At 52.7% G+C, this 21,298-nt stretch overlaps 1 pseudogene; it reads right to left on the bottom strand.

Moving 5' to 3' along the window:
• Positions 1-75: 75 nt before the first annotated feature.
• On the bottom strand, positions 76-18,735 carry LOC133897034 (disease resistance protein Pik-2-like; annotated as a pseudogene).
• Between the last annotated feature and the right edge of the window lie 2,563 nt (positions 18,736-21,298).

Below are 21,298 nucleotides of genomic sequence, written 5' to 3' on the forward strand. Positions count from 1 at the left end.
CATACATGTATGAAACAATTTTCCATGGCTCCGCCTTCATTGCTCAGCTGTCACACTAGTGGGCGGATTTGGTTACTAGAGTACAATCAACTTGCCAACAAGGAACTTAGGTCGTCTAACGTGTACAGAGACTTGTCCTTGTAGTATCTTCATCATGTTCTCTTTCTCACCACAATTCTTCAGAAGAAGCTCCTTAAGGTTCAACAGGGATTGCACTCCGGACAAGCCCTTCTCTTTGTCTTGTAGTGATGGGCACTTGTTCACCCAAAGTTACTCAAGGTTAGGCATCGCACCTTTCTTGATTTCTACTGTCTCAATCCTCACTTGCCGTCAATATCAAGGAACTTGAGCTTAGGAATGTACTAATATGGAAAAGCAACGACTCCCCTACGTAAGAGTTTTCCCACAGGCCTAGCAAAGCCATGATACACAAGTTTTGAAGGCACAAGATGTCTTCTTCCTTCAGTTCTATCCCCAGTAGCTTCACCTTCGCTAAATCATCGAGTGAATTGATCCATTTAGGTAGCCTGCTGAGCTTACCACACAGCCTCAATGAAACTAGATGTTTTGGAACTCTTGATATTTGTGATGTATCCCTTTCCTGAAGAAATTCAAGTGAATCAGAGCGCACTTCGAGCTGTTGCAATCGGCGTAACTTGCCTATCGACCTGAACAGCTCCTGCCCTTCTTCCTCATTGAATCCTGTGACCCCTAACCTTAACGGGTTTGTTAGCTTCTCGAGCCCCCTGCCACACCATTGCCCCAGCCAACATTGACCACCCCCAACATGTGCAAGTTCTTTAACTTCTCAATTCCTTCTAGAGCCCTTATACTGAAATGGTCCATGGTGGAAACCTTGCAGCACTCTCAGTAGCATCATAGACAGGCTGCCATGTTTCCAAAAAGGGAGGCCTTGTGGTTGTCCCTCCGTGACTCTGCCATCTTCTATAGCAAATCCTTGGTGAAGTTGACGCCAGCCAGAAGATAACACAGCTTCTCAAGTTTGGCAATGCCATCAGGGAGCTGTGTCACCTTTGTTTCTTGGATGTTTAATGTTTCCAGGTATCGAAGATTCTGCAAAGAAGACGGAAGCTTCAAAATATCTGTTCCACGCAGGCATAGATACCTTAGGTGGTGTAGCTCCCCTATATGCTTGAGGTCATCATTCTCCAGATTGATCATGTCCTCCAGGTCTAGCACTCGCAACAGCCGCTTTTTTGAAGAGATGAGAGATGCAGGGCATTTTCCAAAGATTGTCAACGATCGGATATATGACATGTTTATCTTTTCCAATTTCTCCTCCCTCCTCTTCCATCCGGATACTACAAGGTGGTGAATCTTACTTTGCGGAACTTCATTGGAGTGCCTCTCGATAAGGAATAGTTGGTTCTCCTCGATGGATTTTGTCGGAGAGTGAACTCCTGTCGCAGGGATCCCGAGAGACCCCTTTTTAGAGATTCGGCCGGGGGGATGATCCTGGAAAAGCTTGTGTGGGAAATAAGCGAGAACGGAAATAAATGCGATGGCTAGTGGGAACGCCGGGTTTTAGACAGGTTCGGGCCGCACGGAGGCGTAACACCCTACTCCTGTATGAGCGCTATATTTATCCTTGAAGGGGATTCTTCAAGGAGGTATCTGGTTCTAAGGGGAGAACTGTTTACAAAGAGCTTGAGGCTCTTATGTTCCAGCTTAACTTGAGCTGGTTCGAGTGTCTGTCGATCTATCTTTGGCCTGGCTCGCCGGAGATTGTTGGTTATCTGGTCTCTTGGTTGTCTTGTGGTCGGGGGCTGTTGCTCTCCTTTTTTAGTGTTCTCCATCCTTTCCTTTTATAGGCGCGCCGACCTCAACATATCCTGAATGGGAAAGAGGGGACGCGAATGCCAAGGTGCCACGGAGAAAGGCGTAATCATTTCATCTTGGCGAAGTGACAGGGGCGGTGGAGAAATGCGGCGCGCATTCGACCACCATCCGCTGCGGAAGCCTCGGGGCGCCATGAAAGGGGCCCACCGGGCAGCCTCAGAGGTGCCCGGTGCGCCCACCCTGTCTTGTTCTTCTGCCAGGGCAGGGTGGCAGGCCGAGCGCTTCGATTCTGGCAACGTTATCCCGAGGCACCTGGATGAAACGGGACGGGACCCGTGCATTTAATGGACCCACGCCCCCCTGCCAGTGCATGGCAGGGTCTGACACTGGGGCGTGGGCAGCTGAGAATGTCAGGATGTCAGGATGTCAGACCGCGCGTGCCCATTAAATGCGGCATTGGGCCTTTGACTGGATGACACCCTGACGACGGGACCCTTTGGGTCGTTGAATGATCTTGCGCGAACCTTCGGGGAACCGAGTCCTCGGGGGCTACCTCGTGCAGCCCCGAGCACTCTCTCCCGAGCACTTGAGTGAGACCTTCGGGGAACCGAGTCCTCGGGGGCTGCCACGTGCAGCCCCGAGCACTCTCTCCCGAGCACTTCGGTGGGACCTTCGGGGCACCGAGTCCTCGGGGGCTGCCACGTGCAGCCCCGAGCACTCTCTCCCGAGCACTTCGGTGGGACCTTCGGGGCACGAGTCCTCGGGGGCTGCCACGTGCAGCCCCGGGCACTCTCTCCCGAGCACTTCGGTGGGACCTTCGGGGCACCGAGTCCTCGGGGGCTGCCACGTGCAGCCCCGGGCACTCTCTCCCGAGCACTTCGGTGGGACCTTCGGGGCACCAAGTCCTCGGGGGCTGCCACGTGCAGCCCCGAGCACTCTCTCCCGAGCACTTTGGTGGGACCTTCGAGGCACCGAGTCCTCGGGGGCTGCCGCGTGCAGCCCCGAGCACTCTCTCCCGAGCACTTCCTTCTTAGTATTTGGGCTCTGCAGATCATCGGGGAACTAGGGTGCTCGGGAACCAGAGGCGGCGGCCCCGAGCACCTTCTCCCGGGACTTAGCTTCTTCTTACCTTGCAGGGTGGTGACATGTGGTGGATGGCCGGCCTGGCCTCGGGACTTAGGGACCCCTGGTTCTGAATACACCGACAGTAGCCCCCGGGCCCGTTGGTAGCCGATGGGACGGAGACTGCGAATGGGCCCTTCGTCGCGACCGAGGCCAAGGCTGGCGCGGACGCCATGTGGCAAGCTTTCGAGGGGTGGCCCTTGCGGACCTAGACCTCAAGTATGTTCCAACGGGAAAATGAGTGGACGCGTGTCCACACAACTTCCGAAGGGTATCATAACCATACGGGCGGCACGCGCGGTCGCCGCGCAGATCGAGGAAAATACGCCTGGCAACCGCTGACATCGCACGATCGGCGGGAGAATGAGTTGAGTCGCCGAGAAGGCGAACTGAGTCGCTGAGAGGGCGAAGCTGCTGCTGCGACGGCCGCCGCGGCTACCAGGGCGGAGGAGAATGCGAAGCACGAGGCGGAACTGGCCGAGCGCGAGCGCGCCTTGTCCGAGATGGTGGCCAAGACGAAGCAGGCTGCCGCCCCCACCGCGGCTGGCGGTTCTTCCGATCCGGCCGGGGACCAGGGACTCGAGGCACAGCTGCGGGCCACCAAGGAGAAAATCGAGACTGCCTTTGTCTCGCGGGTCAACCTCGAGCATATGCTGGAGGACATACTCCGGCGGATGCGACGGGCCGTGGAGAAGGGTGGTCTCGGACGGCTTGTCGACGACAAGAAAGGCGACGGCCCCGCACGACAAGTGTTGGGGTTGCAGCAGGTCTGCGAGCGCCTCGAGACCCTGCCTTGGGCAGTCCAGGAACTCGCTGCCCGGGAGGGACGTGGTTTGGCACGTGCCGTGGCCGAGCACGTCCTGGCCTGCTACCGAAGCAGGGACCCGAACTTCCCACTGGAGCCGGCGCGTGAGGGAGTGGTCGAGGCTGAGGGGGAGGCCGCCCGGGCAGCGGTCCGGAGCACCGCCGCTGAGGTGGCGGCCGGCTTCAGGCGAGAGGTGCCGCCGCCGCCAGCCCCCGGGGATGACTCAGAGGATTCAGCCGACGCTTCTACCGCTGACTAGATCTTTTGTAGCCTCTTTTCTTTTGTTTGTAGATGTAGGAGTGAACCCTTAGAAAGTGCATTGGAAGTATCCTGTGAATATTAAATGGCTGTTTTTCCCTGGGCTCGCAACTCCAGTTTCTCTATGTGTTCAACGCTTCTTCCGATGTTTTACTTTGAAGTCCCGGGGAGTACTCAGTCGGGCCGTTCCCGACCTTCCCGTCCCCAAGGAGGAAGTTGTCTTGATCGCTGTTGCTGGCACAGTCGGCCTTCAAGCTCTCGCGAATCCACATCGCCTAAGTTAAGAACAAAGACACAGACTTCCTTGCCCGGGAGATGGATCAATCCCGCTCGGAACACGCCGTGCCTGATGAACACTTTTTCGCCCTGCGACCACTCAGTTAGTAGAAAGGAGACGCGTGCGGGCGAGAATGTGACCAAGAGTCCTCGTGGTCCGGTGGTGCCCGGGCTTAAAACGGGCCAGGCCGAGCACTAACAGCCCGCCCCCGAGACCTGAGCTCCGGACTACCCGAGTAGCTCGAGTGATAGGATTACCCAGGGCACCCGAGGACTCGGTAGTGCTCGGGGTCCTTAAAAGCGGACCGAACACCACGACCACCACGAAGGGCTTCGGTCAGACGTTATCGCAAGCACGCTACTCTTTTCTGCAAACCGTCTGTCGTTCTGGGAAAAAGTAGTCACGCGGCAGGGTTTTGCGTGCGAGGAGGCCACCTCGCCGAACAGATTAAACCGCGAGAGCCCCCGAGAGTGACTCGAGGACATAAATTTACTTAAAGCAGACTTGTTTGAATATAACCACTCACCGGACAGCTGTCGGCCTTCCGGCTCATCGATCCAGGAGGGATGTGCTTCCGAGCTCGGGTGCCCGGGGACTCGATTCTTTCAACGGAGCGCCCGAGTGCCCAGAGGCATACGAGGCTCCTAGGGTCGGGTGATCTCGACCACCCAAGCCTAAGTGGCAGGACCACCCGAGGACCCTTGGGGTCGACCAAAGACCGGGGCATTGAAGCCCTAGCGGCCGAGCTGCTTGCGATCGCCAGTCTGTGACTTAAGAGAAAAAATAGGATTTCTTTGTCTGGTGCGCTCTGTCAGTGCGGTACTTGCTATAGACTGCTCTCGTTTTCGACCCGAGACCTCTCGAATACCCAAACCGGCGGACAAGAGCGGTCAGAGGCATAACCCAGAGGTCTTATGTTTTGGTGGTGCCTAGGTATGACAGACCAGACCGAGCACCGACAGCCCGCTCCGGGGGCCCGAGCTCCGGACTACTCGAGCAGCTCGAGTGATGGGATTACCCGGAGCACCCCGAAACTCGGTAGTGCCCGGGAGCCTGTCACGACACCGAACACCACAGCCTACCATGGCGGACGTAAGTCAGCGGCGACTGCTCGCATGCATACCGATCGGGATTCTTTTGCCAGCGGGAAAAGAGAGAGAGAGCGAATTTTTTCTCGCACAACCGAGCTCCTCACCAGACAGATTAGACATACGGAATCCAGAAAAAGTATTCTGACATAGCGATTGCTTATTGAAAAACTTAATGTGCAATATTTACAAGGTTGGGCGACAGCGACTTACCCCATGGGGCGAAGCCTTCAGACTGCTTGGGCGGGGAGAAGCCCCCGGCCTTGCTAACCTGAACCGCGAGCACGACAATCTACGGGTAGAAGCGTCGAAGATGCTCGATGTTCCATGGATTCGGGAGTGGCTGTCCTTCCTTCGTCGCCAACCTGAAAGAACCTGCCCGGGGGACCGCGATCACGGTGAAGGGACCTTCCCACACAGGGGACAACTTATTCATTCCTTCGCGCGACTGGATGCGTCGGAGAACTAGGTCCCCCACCTCGAGAGACCGGGCCCGGACATGGCGCAGATGATAACACCGCAGACTCTGCTGGTACCGAGCCGCCTGGACAGCAGCACGCCGCCGGCACTCTTCCAGGTAGTCCACGTCGTCGCGCCTTTGATGCTCCTGCTCACCCTCAGAGTATGCATGCACTCGAGGGGAGCCCAGAGTGAGCTCGGAGGGGAGGACTGCTTCGGCGCCGTAGACGAGGAAGAAAGGAGTCTCCCCGGTGGCGCGGCTTGGCGTAGTCCGATTGGCCCACAGCACGGCTGGCAGCTCGTCTACCCATCCCTTCCCGTGCTTAGCGAGCACGTTATAGGTCCGGGTTTTGAGGCCCTTCAGAATTTCCGCATTGACGCGCTCGACCTGCCCGTTACTCCGAGGATGAGCGACGGAAGCGAAGCAAAGCTTGATGCCGAGATCTTCGCAATAGTCCCCGAATAAGGCACTAGTGAACTGGGTGTCATTGTCGGTGATAATCCGATTGGGGACACCAAAGCGGCTAGTGATGCCGCGGATAAACTGGAGCGCCGTATTTTTGGTTACCTTGATGACTGGGACCGCCTCCGGCCACTTAGTGAATTTGTCGATAGCGACATATAGGTATGCATAGCCCCCGACTGCTCGGGGGAATGGACCCAGAATGTCCAAACCCCAGACCGCGAAAGGCCATTGACAGGGGAATGGTATGGAGAGCCTGAGCTGGCTGGTGAATCTGCTTTGCATGGAACTGGCACGCCCTGCAGCGCCGAACCAGCTCGGAAGCATCCTGGAGAGCTGTAGGCCAGTAGAAACCTTGCCGGAAGGCTTTCCCGACCAGCGTGCGGAACGATGAATGGCCACCGCACTCGCCCTCGTGGACCTCAGCGAGAAGATCGCCGCCTTCTGCCCGAGAGATGCATTTCAGGAGGACACCTCCTGCGCTACGTCGGTAGAGATCCCCATCTACTATGGCATAGCGTTTGGACTGCCGAGCAACCCTTTCGGCAGACGCCTCATCCTCGGGTAGGAACTTTTCTTTCAAGTACCCTCGGATGTCAGACATACACGAGGCATCTTGAGAACATTCGGCGAGCACAGCGCACTCGCCGGACGGCGGCGCCCTGACGGGGCTTCCCACTGAGGGTACCGCCGGGGTCCCCTGATTTGAGTTCGAGGTTTCCCCTTCATCCTGTTCGGCAGGCAGGACGGAAGGCCGTGCGAGTCTTTCTTCAAAGACTCCGACAGGGGCCCGCGCACGTGAGGAGGCCAGGAGAGAGAGCTCGTCAGCCGGAGCATTGTCGCGGCGAGGGATATGCCGTAATTCGAGGCCGTCGAAGCGTCTCTCGAGCTTTCTGACTGCATCCACGTACGCTGCCATTTGTGGATCCGTGCACTGGTACTCCTTGGGAACCTGGTTGACGACCAGCTGAGAGTCCCCTTTGACCAGGAGGCGACGAATCCCGAGCCCCACCGCAGCCCGGAGGCCGGCGATGAGACCTTCATACTCCGCCATGTTGTTGGACGCGCGGAACTGCAACTGTACGACGTACCGGAGCTCTTCACCCGTTGGGGAGGTGAGAACCACTCCGGCCCCTGCGCCTTTCAGCGAGAGGGAGCCATCGAAGTGCATAACCCAGTACCCGGGCGCGTCGTGCCCAGGATAGGCAGACGCAGGGGACGGGCGTCCATTCTGCCAAGAAGTCGGAGAGTGCCTGGCTTTTGATTGCCTGGCGACAGACGAAGTGTAGGTCGAACTCCGCCAACTCAACCACCCATTTGACAACGCGCCCGGTGCCCTCCCGGTTCCGGAGAATGGGTCCCAGTGGATAAGTGGTAACCATCGAGATCTTGTGCGCCTGGAAGTAGTGGCGCAGCTTCCGGGAGGCGACGAGCACGGCATAGAGTAGCTTCTGCGCCTGGGGATACCTTGTCTTGGCCTCCCGGAGGACCTCGCTGACGAAGTACACCGATCGCTGTACCCGGCGGGCCCGGATGGTGGCCCCACCCGGGGGGCTGCCACAGCCCCCAGGGTCGGCGGTATGGTCGGGGCTGGCCGGGCACTCGGGCTCGATTCCTTGGCTGGGAAGAGCAGTGTGTTCGGGCTCGACCCCTTGCCCAGGGGGATCCGCGAGGATAAGTGAACGGTCGGGGGCCTCTGGGAGCTGGGACCCAGCACCCGGCCCCGAACATTTATCGCGCTCCACCACCAGCACTATGCTCACGACCTGTGGAGTGGCCGAAACATAAAGTAGTAGGGGCTCACCTTGGGAGGGAGCCACCAAAACGGGTGGCGAGGTAAGGTACTTCTTTAAGTCGCGGAAGGCCTGCTCGGCTTCCGACGTCCAGTTAAAACGACCGGATTTCTTCAAAAGCTTGAAGAGGGGGAGCCCTCGCTCCCCGAGCTTGGAGATGAAGCGCCCGAGGGCTGCCATGCAGCCGGCGAGGCGCTGGACCTCCTTGAGTCGAACCGGGGGTCGCATTTGCTCGATGGCCCGGATCTTCTCCGGATTGACCTCGATTCCTCGGCCAGAGACCAAGAAACCAAGGAGCTTGCCCGCCGGCACCCCGAAGACACATTTCTCCGGGTTGAGCTTGAGGCGGGTAGAGCGGAGACTGTTGAAAGTCTCGGCAAGGTCCTCGAGCAGGGTGGCGCGGTCTCGGGTTTTGACCACGAGATCGTCGATGTAAGCCTCGACGTTGCGGCCAACCTGCGAGTTAAGAGTGATACGAATGGCGCGCTGGAAGGATGATCCAGCGTTGCGCAGGCCGAAAGGCATTGACATGTAGCAATAAGTCCCCACCGGGGTAGTAAAAGCAGTTTTTTCCTCGTCCCCTACGGCCATGCGAATCTGGTGATACCCAGAGTTTGCATCCAGGAAGCACAAAAGATCACATCCCGCAGTTGAATCTACGATTTGATCAATGCGAGGTAAGGGGAAGGGATCTTTAGGACAAGCCTTGTTAAGGTCGGTGTAGTCCACGCACATGCGAAGCTTGCCGTTGGCCTTCGGGACGATGACTGGGTTTGCTAGCCAGTCGGGGTGGAGGACTTCTCGGATGAATCCGGCGTCGAGGAGCTTGCGGACCTGCTCGCGGATAAACTCCTGGCGCTCTGGCGCCTGCCGCCGGACCTTCTGCTTCACTGGGCGGGCGTCCGGACGCACAGCCAAGTGATGCTCGATCACCTCCCTAGGGATCCCGGGCATGTCGGACGGTTGCCAGGCAAACACGTCCACGTTAGCCCGGAGGAAGGCGACGAGCGCACTTTCCTATTTGCTGCCCAGTTCGCTGCCGATACGGACAACCTGGGTAGCGTCTTCGCCCACCTCGACCTCCTTCGTTGGAACAGAGGTGTCGGCGGCGAGTCAGGGTCTGGATGAAGAGGGTCCCGGGCCCCCTGAAGAGCCATCAACCTCGGCCTGCGCTGAGACCAGAGCCATGTATGATTGTTCGGCGCAGGAGACAGCGCCGTCGGAGTCAGCGATCACGGATATAGAGCCTGCGGGGCCGGGCATCTTAACCGTAAGGTATGCATAATGCACGGCCATCATAAACTTGGCGAGCGCCGGACGCCCGAGGATGGCGTTGTAGGGGAGAGGGAGCTCCGCGACATCGAAGAGGACGCACTTCGTGCGAAAGTTGTCCCGGCTCCCGAACGTGACAGGCAACTCAACCTGCCCGAGGGGCAGGGAGTGCCCGGGAGTTACTCCACAGAAGGGGAGTGACGGCTTTAGGCGTCGGGAAGATACTTGCAGCTTCTCAAAAGCCTCTTTGGAAAGGAGGTTGAGGCCGGCACCACTGTCGATCAGCACTCTGCCGACCTTAACATTGCAGATAGTGGGAGACACAACCAGAGGTAGCCGTCCCACGGCTGCAGTACTGACGGGGTGATCAGCCATGCTGAACGTGATCGGAGCATCCGACCACCTCAGGGGTCTTGTGGCCTCCTCGCTCGGGGTTGCCGAGCACACTTCGCGCCGCATGACCTTGATGCCACGGCGCGAGCAGGGTGTGTAAGCGCCCCCGTTGATGAAGGCGACCGCATGCTCGGGCTCCTGGAAGCCGAGCTCGGCGTTGTTGGGGACGACCTCGGTATCGCCTCCTCCGCGGGACTCGTCGCGCTCCCTCTGGCGCTGCTCCACGAGTCCTTTGACCGTACGACACTCCGTGAGGTCGTGCCATCTGGTCAGGTGTATGGGACACCATTTACCTGGCTCGGGCCCCGCGGGAGCGGGGGCCCTCGCTGGAATAGGAGCTCGGCCAGGGGCCGGGGCTCTTGCTGGAGCTGGCGCCCTAGCCGGTGCCGGGGCCCTCGCGGGCACAGAGGCCCGAGGAGGAGCCCGAGCAGGAGCCCCGACGGGGCGCCGATCGACACCCGGCCGACGCTTTTGCCGGTGATCGGGCTCTTTGTGGTACCCTGTGAGCGGGGACTTGGGCTGGCTCGACGAGAGCTGCCTCGCGCTTCCTTCTCTTTTTCTTTTCCCGCTTATCAGAGCGGGAAGAACTTGGCTGATCGGAAGCGGGGCGAGGAGCATGCCACGCCCTGGCCTCCGCAGCCTTGGCGCACTTATCGGCCAGTGCGAAAAGTTCCGCAGGGGTCTCGATCTCGTGCGTACCTAGCTTCTCGAGCATCCGCTCATCACGGACGCCCTGCCGGAAAGCAACAATAACAGCATGGGGGGCCACTCGCGGAATAGTGTTGCGAACCTGGCTGAAACGCTGTATAAATCGCCGTAGCGTCTCCCCTTCCTGCTGTTGGACGGCGTGGAGGTCGCACTCCAAACCGGGACGTGCGAACGTGCCCTGAAAGTTGGCCACGAATTGGTGGCACAGGTCATCCCAGGAGCTGATAGATCCTGGGGGTAAGTTCATAATCCAAGAGCGGGCGGAACCCCTCAAGGCAACATGAAAATAGTTTACCATCACCTTTTCGTTGCCACCGGCCGCTTGGACGGCCGTCGTGTAGATCTGGAGGAACTTGACGGGGTCGATGGACCCGTCGTACTTCTCCGGCAGCTCGGGGCGGAACTTGGAAGGCCACCTCACCCGGCGGAGCTCGGTGGTGAAGGCACGGCAACCGGTGCCGTACCCCGCAGCACGAGCGGGGGTTCTCGGTGGCGAGAAGCGGTGAGCCGGGGATCCCCGGTGGCCGTGGGCCGGGAGAGAGGAAGCCTGGTCCTCTGCCCCAACCCCCTGCCGGGTCTCCCGCTGACGTTCGAGAGTGACTCGGGCATCTTCGTGGCCCCTTCGCTCGTCAAGATGCAAACGAAGGTCCTGGGCTTCGGACATGGCCAGGGGGATGGCGCTCCGCCTGGAAACCCCTCGGCCCGTGCGGGTGTTGCCCGCTGAGGAGCCAGCTCTGGCGGCACCGTGCCGAGAAGTGGCGCGAGGACTCCCGGCCTGCACCTGGCGACGAGCAGTGCCGACCAAAGCGACGACATCTTGCATCCACCGGCCTTCCGGAGTGTTTGGCGTGGCCTGAATGGGCGGGTGTCTGAGGAGAGCTTGTGCTGCAAGCAACGCGCTCCCTGGGCTGGCCTCACTGAAAGCGAGCCTGCGCTGAGGCGGCACCCGACGTGGTCCAGAGGCGGACCTGGCGGCCGGGGTCCCGACCACCTGCTGGGGGTCGGAAAGTACGTCGGCAGCGGTGGCGGCGCTGATGGGCCCAGCGCCTTGATCCCCTTGGGCGGGAAAAACCGCACGCGTGGATGGCGGCTGCCGCGAGCACGCAGCAGCGATGGGGCTTTCTCGGTCGTGGGGCAGCGTTCCGTTACTGGAAGTGGAGCCGGAACGCTGGAGACGGTGCCCACCGGCCATCTTTTCCTGTGGAGAAAAAAGTGAAACAAACAATCCAGGGATATTCCCCCCTACCTGGCGCGCCAGCTGTCGGAGAGTGAACTCCTGTCGCAGGGATCCCGAGAGACCCCTTTTTAGAGATTCGGCCGAGGGGATGATCCTGGAAAAGCTTGTGTGGGAAATAAGCGAGAACGGAAATAAATGCGATGGCTAGTGGGAACGCCGGGTTTTAGACAGGTTCGGGCCGCACGGAGGCGTAACACCCTACTCCTGTATGAGCGCTATATTTATCCTTGAAGGGGATTCTTCAAGGAGGTATCTGGTTCTAAGGGGAGAACTGTTTACAAAGAGCTTGAGGCTCTTATGTTCCAGCTTAACTTGAGCTGGTTCGAGTGTCTGTCGATCTATCTTTGGCCTGGCTCGCCGGAGATTGTTGGTTATCTGGTCTCTTGGTTGTCTTGTGGTCGGGGGCTGTTGCTCTCCTTTTTTAGTGTTCTCCATCCTTTCCTTTTATAGGCGCGCCGACCTCAACATATCCTGAATGGGAAAGAGGGGACGCGAATGCCAAGGTGCCACGGAGAAAGGCGTAATCATTTCATCTTGGCGAAGTGACAGGGGCGGTGGAGAAATGCGGCGCGCATTCGACCACCATCCGCTGCGGAAGCCTCGGGGCGCCATGAAAGGGGCCCACCGGGCAGCCTCAGAGGTGCCCGGTGCGCCCACCCTGTCTTGTTCTTCTGCCAGGGCAGGGTGGCAGGCCGAGCGCTTCGATTCTGGCAACGTTATCCCGAGGCACCTGGATGAAACGGGACGGGACCCGTGCATTTAATGGACCCACGCCCCCCTGCCAGTGCATGGCAGGGTCTGACACTGGGGCGTGGGCAGCTGAGAATGTCAGGATGTCAGGATGTCAGACCGCGCGTGCCCATTAAATGCGGCATTAGGCCTTTGACTGGATGACACCCTGACGACGGGACCCTTTGGGTCGTTGAATGATCTTGCGTGAACCTTCGGGGAACCGAGTCCTCGGGGGCTACCTCGTGCAGCCCCGAGCACTCTCTCCCGAGCACTTGAGTGAGACCTTCGGGGAACCGAGTCCTCGGGGGCTGCCACGTGCAGCCCCGAGCACTCTCTCCCGAGCACTTCGGTGGGACCTTCGGGGCACCGAGTCCTCGGGGGCTGCCACGTGCAGCCCCGAGCACTCTCTCCCGAGCACTTCGGTGGGACCTTCGGGGCACGAGTCCTCGGGGGCTGCCACGTGCAGCCCCGAGCACTCTCTCCCGAGCACTTCGGTGGGACCTTCGGGGCACCGAGTCCTCGGGGGCTGCCACGTGCAGCCCCGAGCACTCTCTCCCGAGCACTTCGGTGGGACCTTCGGGGCACCGAGTCCTCGGGGGCTGCCACGTGCAGCCCCGAGCACTCTCTCCCGAGCACTTCGGTGGGACCTTCGGGGCATCGAGTCCTCGGGGGCTGCCACGTGCAGCCCCGAGCACTCTCTCCCGAGCACTTCGGTGGGACCTTCGGGGCACCAAGTCCTAGGGGGCTGCCACGTGCAGCCCCGAGCACTCTCTCCCGAGCACTTTGGTGGGACCTTCGAGGCACCGAGTCCTCGGGGGCTGCCGCGTGCAGCCCCGAGCACTCTCTCCCGAGCACTTCCTTCTTAGTATTTGGGCTCTGCAGATCATTGGGGAACTAGAGTGCTCGGGAACCAGAGGCGGCGGCCCCGAGCACCTTCTCCCGGGACTTAGCTTCTTCTTACCTTGCAGGGTGGTGACATGTGGTGGATGGCCGGCCTGGCCTCGGGACTTAGGGACCCCTGGTTCTGAATACACCGACAGATTTGGACAAGATGATTTTCAGCACCATGCTATGAACCCGGCATCCAATTCTTTCTCCAGGGGTGAGCTTCTTCTTGGAAAGTTGAATCATGCTTCTATTAATGAGCTCATTGTAGAAACGCTCCCCTACATCCTCCACAGGCATGTAGCCTTCTGCCATCCACCACCTCAACAAGCGGGTGCATCTCATCTCATGGTTCTCAAGGAAGATACTGAGGTCCAAGAAGATTGATTTCAGTGATATGGTAAGCCATCATAACTTGAGACAATCACCTTCCTGATGTTGCGGAGGTCAGACTCCAGTTCTGCACCAAGGTGTTCGTGCAAATTCCTCCATTCTTTGCTTCTTATAGGCCTGTTGGCGAGGAGACCTCCGATTGTAGATATGGCAAGGGGAAGCCCCCGACATCTCCTCAAGATATGGCGGGTTTGCTCCTCAATTTCCTCTGGCAAAGTGTACTTAGTTGATTTGTAGACCTACAAATGATGGAAATGAAGTAGATAAATGAGTGTCCAGGAAAAATAAAATGGATTAATGAGAAATAGAGCAGGCACATGCAGTGACATGGACACATGGTGATTCTGAAAATGCTTTATACCTCTAAAAGTGGAGAACTGGCTAAGGATCTATATGTCTCATTCTTGTCAACCATCGTGTGTGCATGCCATAAGGTCAATGGGAATCTTCGTTCAATTTTTTAGTAGTGCTGAAGCCAAGACATAATATACTTTCTCTGAAAAAATGACTAACTGAAAACTCGAGCCACTGTTTTTCTTACGCCACAACCTCGCATTTTTTCCGAACTCGGGAAAATCCTATTTCCATTAAGAACTTAACGAAATTTACACAGTATTACAGTCTTACATGAAATAGACGAAGATACTAAAAGCGTCAAGATAAATGTGGGACAGATATCTAACCAGGTAACCCAAGAATGACGAGATATGCCGCAACCACGTATCGCAGAAGTTTCATGTTCGTCGTTTAATCTCCAGGAATAGAATGCTCATGGCGTGTGACATTTGCAAGCTACGCATTTCGTCGAACACTTTGAGGGCGTTCAGATGTGCAGCCATAGGCATGGGAGTGGGCTTGAGGAGGTTGGTGAGCATGGCATGCATAGACCACACGCCGCTCCCGTTTGGTCTCCAACAAGGCATGCCCTCCCTTCTGCCTTCCAACGCCGCTCGCCGCCGTCGTCACTTCCTTTGACTATGAGCCCCTCTCTCTCTCTCTGCGTGTGTGTTGAGGTGGGTTGGGACTCGGAGGTGGGTGGGGGGTTGCGAGTTGTTAATGAAGGAAGATGTGGAGGCAACTAGAGCTTCGAAGGAGAGTTTGTCAAACCTTCAAAATCAAGGTCATGTAAGCTAGATAAGTTTGAAATTTGAATTCATATAGCCATGGTTTGGTTCACCACAACAGCTTTTTAAGCACCAATACTGATTTGGGTCGTCCCATGAATTTGGTAGGATACATTGGTTTCTTGGTATCTACACTAAATATCTAGTTATGACAAATGATATGGTGATAAATCAACATATTCTTTCAAACCAAACAACACCGTTACGTCCTCAAACCAAAAAGGTGAGCAGAAGTATGGCTTGTCATTATAGCAAAGTGTGATATCCAACCAACCATGAAAGTAAGTTGCAGTATGTGATTTACCACATATTTAAGGACTATATAGAACAAAGAAATTTTGAAGGAGAAATAGATGAATTTGTTCCAAAGGAACTAATCCTGCTACATATATTTGGATTTAAGTAGCACTCAATAGAAATTCATAGGATGGGAGAAAGTATTTGGATTGAAGGATTGCTCGAAAAGATTATGATATGATAGGATTATTTTTTTAATATTTTGGACAGACTTTAACATGAGCTCTGATCTCACCGATTGGAAAAGTAAGTCATTTTACAATTTGTGCTGGTCACACTTTTTGAGCTTTAAACACTGATATATAAAGAATTACATATATCGACAATATAAGATAGATCTTAATAGTATCGCCAGTAAACTTACTTTCATAATATGTTATTCTTTTTATTTGAAATAACATATTTTAAATATCCTAAACAACTTGCATTTCTAATCGAGGAGTATGTTTATAGGTTCCCATGTCCTAAAAAGTTCTTAAAAACTGTTAATTTGCTGAAGTGTAGCGAAGTTATCAGTACATATTTCTTAGTGGCAAAGCTAGAAAGGCAAATTTTTAACCTCATTGTCAATAGCTAGCCTGCCGTTCAACATCACTTCAACCAGCCAATCTAGTGGATACTGTGCATTTGCATCACCACTTGCCGGCCTATCTTGCCATCGCCACTATATGTAAAATTTCACTAAAGTCATGTATTATAAATGCTGAAACCAGAAAAATGACTATGATCAAACAACTGCAAGAGATAATCCTCAAAGCAAGTACGCCGATCGTTAAAACAAATACAAGAGAGGAGAAATAGCTCTAAGTGGATCACTGAAGGTGTATTTCCATGGTAGCTGAAGACTTAGGGCAGGTTTTGATTTATTATTTTCATGAAGAAAAATATATTCCTTTAAATTAACACATAATTTGGCATGCCCGGTTGCTGGTTTAGAAACTAATCATTGCCCGTTTATTGGTTTCAGAAACTAATCGTTATGCTACTTCCTCTGATCCCAAATATAAATTCATAGCCTCCCTTGCAATTCACACAAAAAGTCCATTAACAACTCTAATGCACATTTTTCTTTATTCTTCTATTTCTATCCCTACTTAAATACACTCCAACCAATACAACAAAATTGCAACACACCTTAACTCTAACAATAATTGATGGGTAATAGGGTTATTGTAGCCCTCAACTTAATTCTTGTACCAAAGTCCGAATAGACTTTTATTTGGCATTGGAGAGAGTATCTAGTTTTAGTGCGCGCTACTATCTCATCTACTCATTCTATTGTTGTAAAAAAAGAGTTTAGTCCTTTTAACTACTACTTCTGTTTTCAAATAATTGATAATATTGACTTCTCTGTTAGAACTTTGATTATTAAACTTTCAACAAATACTCTTTGTTTTTTTTTTTGACTTTTGGCGGTCTCTAAGACGTGACTCGATCACAATTTTTTATAACTTTATATTAATAAATACTAATAAAATTATAATTTTATAAATATATTTTTAAGGACAAATCTAGTCATATAATTTTCACATAGCTAATGTTGTTAGTTTGGAACTAGTGGTCAAACTTTAGAGATTTTGACGGGACATATTCTATGACGTCAAACAAAAAGTAACGAAGGGAGTAAATATATGTAAATAGTTCCATGTATATAATATGTTTGAAGTAATATTGATCACAAGTAAAACAATAATATTGCTATTTTACTTAATAGATATTGTAGAATGTATTGTTAGTCAAAGTACTAAACAGTAAAGTCAATTTAGAAAGGGGTGGCGTTCTTTTTTCAGTGCATTAATCTCATCATAGCAAATCAAAATGGATGAAGGGAGATAGTGCAAGGGGAGACTTAGTAGAAGAAAATTGAGTAAATTTTATAAAATTACATATATTTTGATAAAATTATCGTAAAACTACAGATTTAAATAATAGTTTCACAGAACTACAGTTTTAGTGCTAATTTTATCGCAAAATTACAGATTTAAGTAATAATTTCATAAAATTATAGATTTAGCGCTGATTTTATCGTAAAACTACAGATTCTAGAGGAGCTATTCACAGCCATGTTACCATGATGACCAGGCCTCGCTTGTAGTCTCACAGTACCTGCCAGCTCATGAAATGAATCGTTCGGGAGTTCAGGTGATTGCAAGCGGGGCCCTTTCGTCGAGTTAATAGGTCTGCGATACAATCTATAGTTTTACGATAAAATTGGTGCTAAATTTATAGTTTTATGAAACTATTACTTAAATCTATAATTTTGCGATTTGTGATAATTTTGTTAAAGTATATGTAGTTTTTCATAAGCTCTTGGACGGTTCGTTCATGAGCTGACAACTGCTGTGAGACAACAAGTAGTGCCCGATCTTCATGGTAATAAGGCTAGGAATAACTCATCTAGAATCTGTAGTATTACGATAAAATCAACGGTAAATCTGTAATTTTATAAAATTGTTGTGTAAATATATAGTTTTACGATAATTTTGCAAAAAAAAAAAACTATAATTTTACGATAAAATCAGCATTAAAGCTACAGTTTTGCAAAATTATTATTTAAACATATAGTTTTACGATAAACTTATCGAATTATCTATAATTTTGTAAAATTAACTCAAGAAAATTGGAGTTGATAAGGACGACGCACGTTCTGACAGAGGATATCCTTGGACTCCGCTCCCCCAGTGGCTTCAGTTCGTAGACGTGCCCATGCCACTCCGCCGCATGCCCCGCGCAGTGCCAGGCGACGTCCTCCCGGCGCGTCGTCACGATGATACGGCTGCCCTTGCTGTTGCCGAACAGAAAAACTCTCCATATATGTTCCCACGACGACCAAGTAGCGCTTCTCCTGCAGGTACAACCCGATGTCCTGGTCACGTGACAGGCCCAACTCCTTCCTCAGCCGCCGCGTGAACACGTCGGGGCTGTCGAGCGGGTGCGGCACGGTGATCCATGCACCGCAGTCGAACTCGTCGAGGAGCTCGGGGTCGTTGTGCACCAAGCGAACCAGCGACGACTTCCCCATGCCGCCCATCCCCCACACCGACACCATGCTCAGCGCGCCGTTGCTTCCGGAGATCAGCCTTCTCACCTCCTCCTTCTCGCGCTCCCGGCCGATGATGTCCGACACCTGGAACGCGAGCTCGGCCGAGTGCCCGTCGTGGTCAGGGAGCATAGCAGCCTGCTCCTGGTCTGCGCGGGCCGCGGTGTGGTCGACGACGTTGTGGTACCGTAGGTTGCGCTGGTTCAGCTCCTCGACGCTGGCCTTGAGGTCCCGGATCCGCGCGGCGATGCGGCGGCGCGAGGCGAGTGTGCCCGGGAGCCAGGAGGCGGCTCGCGATGACGAGTTCGTGGCCGCGTAGAATGCGAAGTCGAGGAGGCAGTCCTCGACGTCGTACGTGAGGTCGCGCACCTGCTTCACCCACGTCCTAACGGTGTCGGTGCGCCCATCGGCCTCGGGGTGGGCGGAGGCCACCTTGAGGAAGGGCTGCATCATCTCCAGCTCGTTGCGGATGAACTCCACCCTTCGGCACGCCGATGAGGCGCGCGACCTCGTCGGCGACGGCGGAACCGACGCTGCTCAGGACGCCGTCCAGCACGGACCTCGCCAAGCTCCCGGTCGTCGCCTCCATCTCTCTCTCCCCCCACAGATACAAACTCAAACTGACACTCTCTTTTCCGAGGTTGTTAATGGCTTGTAGTTGCACCATGAAGGCTAACGGGGAGGTTGCTTTGCTCGGCGGGCACATAAACGTTAAACGGAGCAACCACGTGAACAAGACTTGCAATGTTGTACATCAGGGGCAGAACTAGCCCTAGGCCAAGACCCAGGCTGGCTAATTCAAATTTGGTTTGGTTGTTAAAAAAATTCTATTATTTCTATAGTAATTTTAATGGAAATTTGGGTCCATGGTCCGGGCTGAAGCCCAGCTCACCATGGCCCTGGATCCGCCCTTGTTGTACATTCATCGTGAATCTGGAGTCTCTGATCGAAGGATCCGAGAATATTCTTAGCTATCAATGGTGATGGATGATTGATGCAACATGTTCCTGTAATGTACGGTAGGTATCACCGGCCGGCCGGGTGCCGGTAGGTATGACTACTGAACTTCAAAGAAAAAATTTCATAGATCCATTTGTGTACTTATTCAGTGGGATCCCACTTCCACGGAGAAAAGAAAATGCGCTAGCTCTTGGAAGAAAGGATACATGGTATGCTGATTCTTTTTTAGGAACAATACGGTAGGCACGTAGCTAGCCGCTAAAATGTTATTGATGGATGAGAGTGATTACATCCTAGAGAATACATATGGTATGAAGATTAAATACAAAGTTGTGTAAAATTTCCAATGAGGCAGAGACATATATCGGTGTTCACAATATCGGCAATATATTGCATTGCGATTTTGTGCGGCTCTTAATTTCACCATTTATGCACTATTTAGCCTAATACATAATGCAAAGAGTGCCTATGATATAGTGCGCTGAAATAGGAGTTGTTTTCACTATTTAGCTTGTTGAGGGGGTTTTCTGAAAAACTGCCAAACCAACTCCAAGACCTACTTGAACCTCCTTTGTGACTTGTTCATTGTTGAGAGAGAACTAAGGTTAGCATACATTACTATAAAAATTATTTTTAGAGATGAATGGTAACTCGTTTTCGCAGACGTTTAGCGCACCCGTCTGCGATCGAAGGTCTGTAGAAATGAATAAATTTCACAGACGCAGAAGTGACCGTCTGTAGAAATCTATTACCACATACGGTTCACTTAAGAAACCGTCTATAAAAATAAGTTTTCACAGGTGGTTCCTTTAGCGGACCACCTGTGGAAATTGATTTCCACAGTCGGTTTCTTAAGAAGACCGCCTGCGATAATTGGTCCCCGAATCGATATTTTTTTATCTGAATTTTATTTGACCGATCAGGAACCCCACGGGATCGCAACGTCGCAAGTCACAAGTCACGGGTTTTTTCGCGCGAAATACGCGCGCTACGCAGTTTTTGGCACTCAAACTCGAAACCTGTTGGGTCGCGCGAACCTTCCTCACCATCACACCAGAGAATGATTACTAAACATAGGAGCATATGTAATTCTTTTGATGTCTGCAATTCAAAACTTTAAATGATTATTTGGACATCTAAATGACTTCAAATGAAAAACTTTTCAACTACAAAGTTGTAGATTCCATCAAAGGCTACAGTTTTCATATAAAATTAGTCCTCATCCGACTTCGTATAGAAAAGTTATGAATTTTTGAAAATAAGTTATCACTCATTTCCACAGGCGGTTACTTATGTGAACCGCCTGTAAAAATATGGACATTTCTACAGGCGGTTCCTATGAAAATGGGTGATAGCTTATCTTCAAAAATTCATAATTTTTTCATACGAAGTCGGATGAGGACAAACTTTATATGGAAATTGTAGCCCTCGACGAGATCTACAACTTTTTAGTTGAAAAGTTTTTCATTTGAAGTTATTTAGATGCCCAAATAATCGTTTCAACAAATAAAATAATATCAACTACAAAGTTGTAAGATCTCATCGAGAGCTACAATTTTCATATAGAGTTTTTCCTCATCCGACTCTATATGAAAAAGTTATGAATTTTTTAATGGATGGTCATTTCCAGAGGCGGTCACATAAGGAATCACCTGTGAAAATGACCATTTTTACAGGCGGTTCCTTATATGAATCGCTTGTGATAATAATCTATTATCACAGATGGTTCACATAAGGAACTGTCTGTGAAAATATATTTCCACAGACGATCCGTAACCGCAGGAGGCCCTCGCCAACTGTTAATACGGTTTTTCGAATAAACCGCATGTAGAAAGTTACCCTAGATATCTCGAAAAATAGTTTTTGTAGTAGTGATAAGAGAGGAGAGGGTTAGATCTACCAAATACAACCATTCGAGAGTGAAAGTCGTAGGGGATTTGGAGTCTCCCCTCACTTGTTGGCTCCCACATCTTGTTCTTTATTTTCATAGATGGTGGATTCCTTATTCATCCCCGTCCGTGGTTTTTTTCCTGTAAGGGGTTTTAACGTAAATCTTGGTGTCTACTCTTGATTCGGTATTGCTCTTGCCATATGTGTTGATTGTTTATCATCTTGCTTGCTATCGGTGCCATTTGATCAAGTTCATAGTGTATGTATGGTTGGCCTATGAGGCATGAATGTGTTCTTTGATA

The sequence above is a fragment of the Phragmites australis genome, chromosome 17 (genome assembly GCF_958298935.1).
Source record: "Phragmites australis chromosome 17, lpPhrAust1.1, whole genome shotgun sequence".
NCBI lineage: Eukaryota > Viridiplantae > Streptophyta > Magnoliopsida > Poales > Poaceae > Phragmites > Phragmites australis.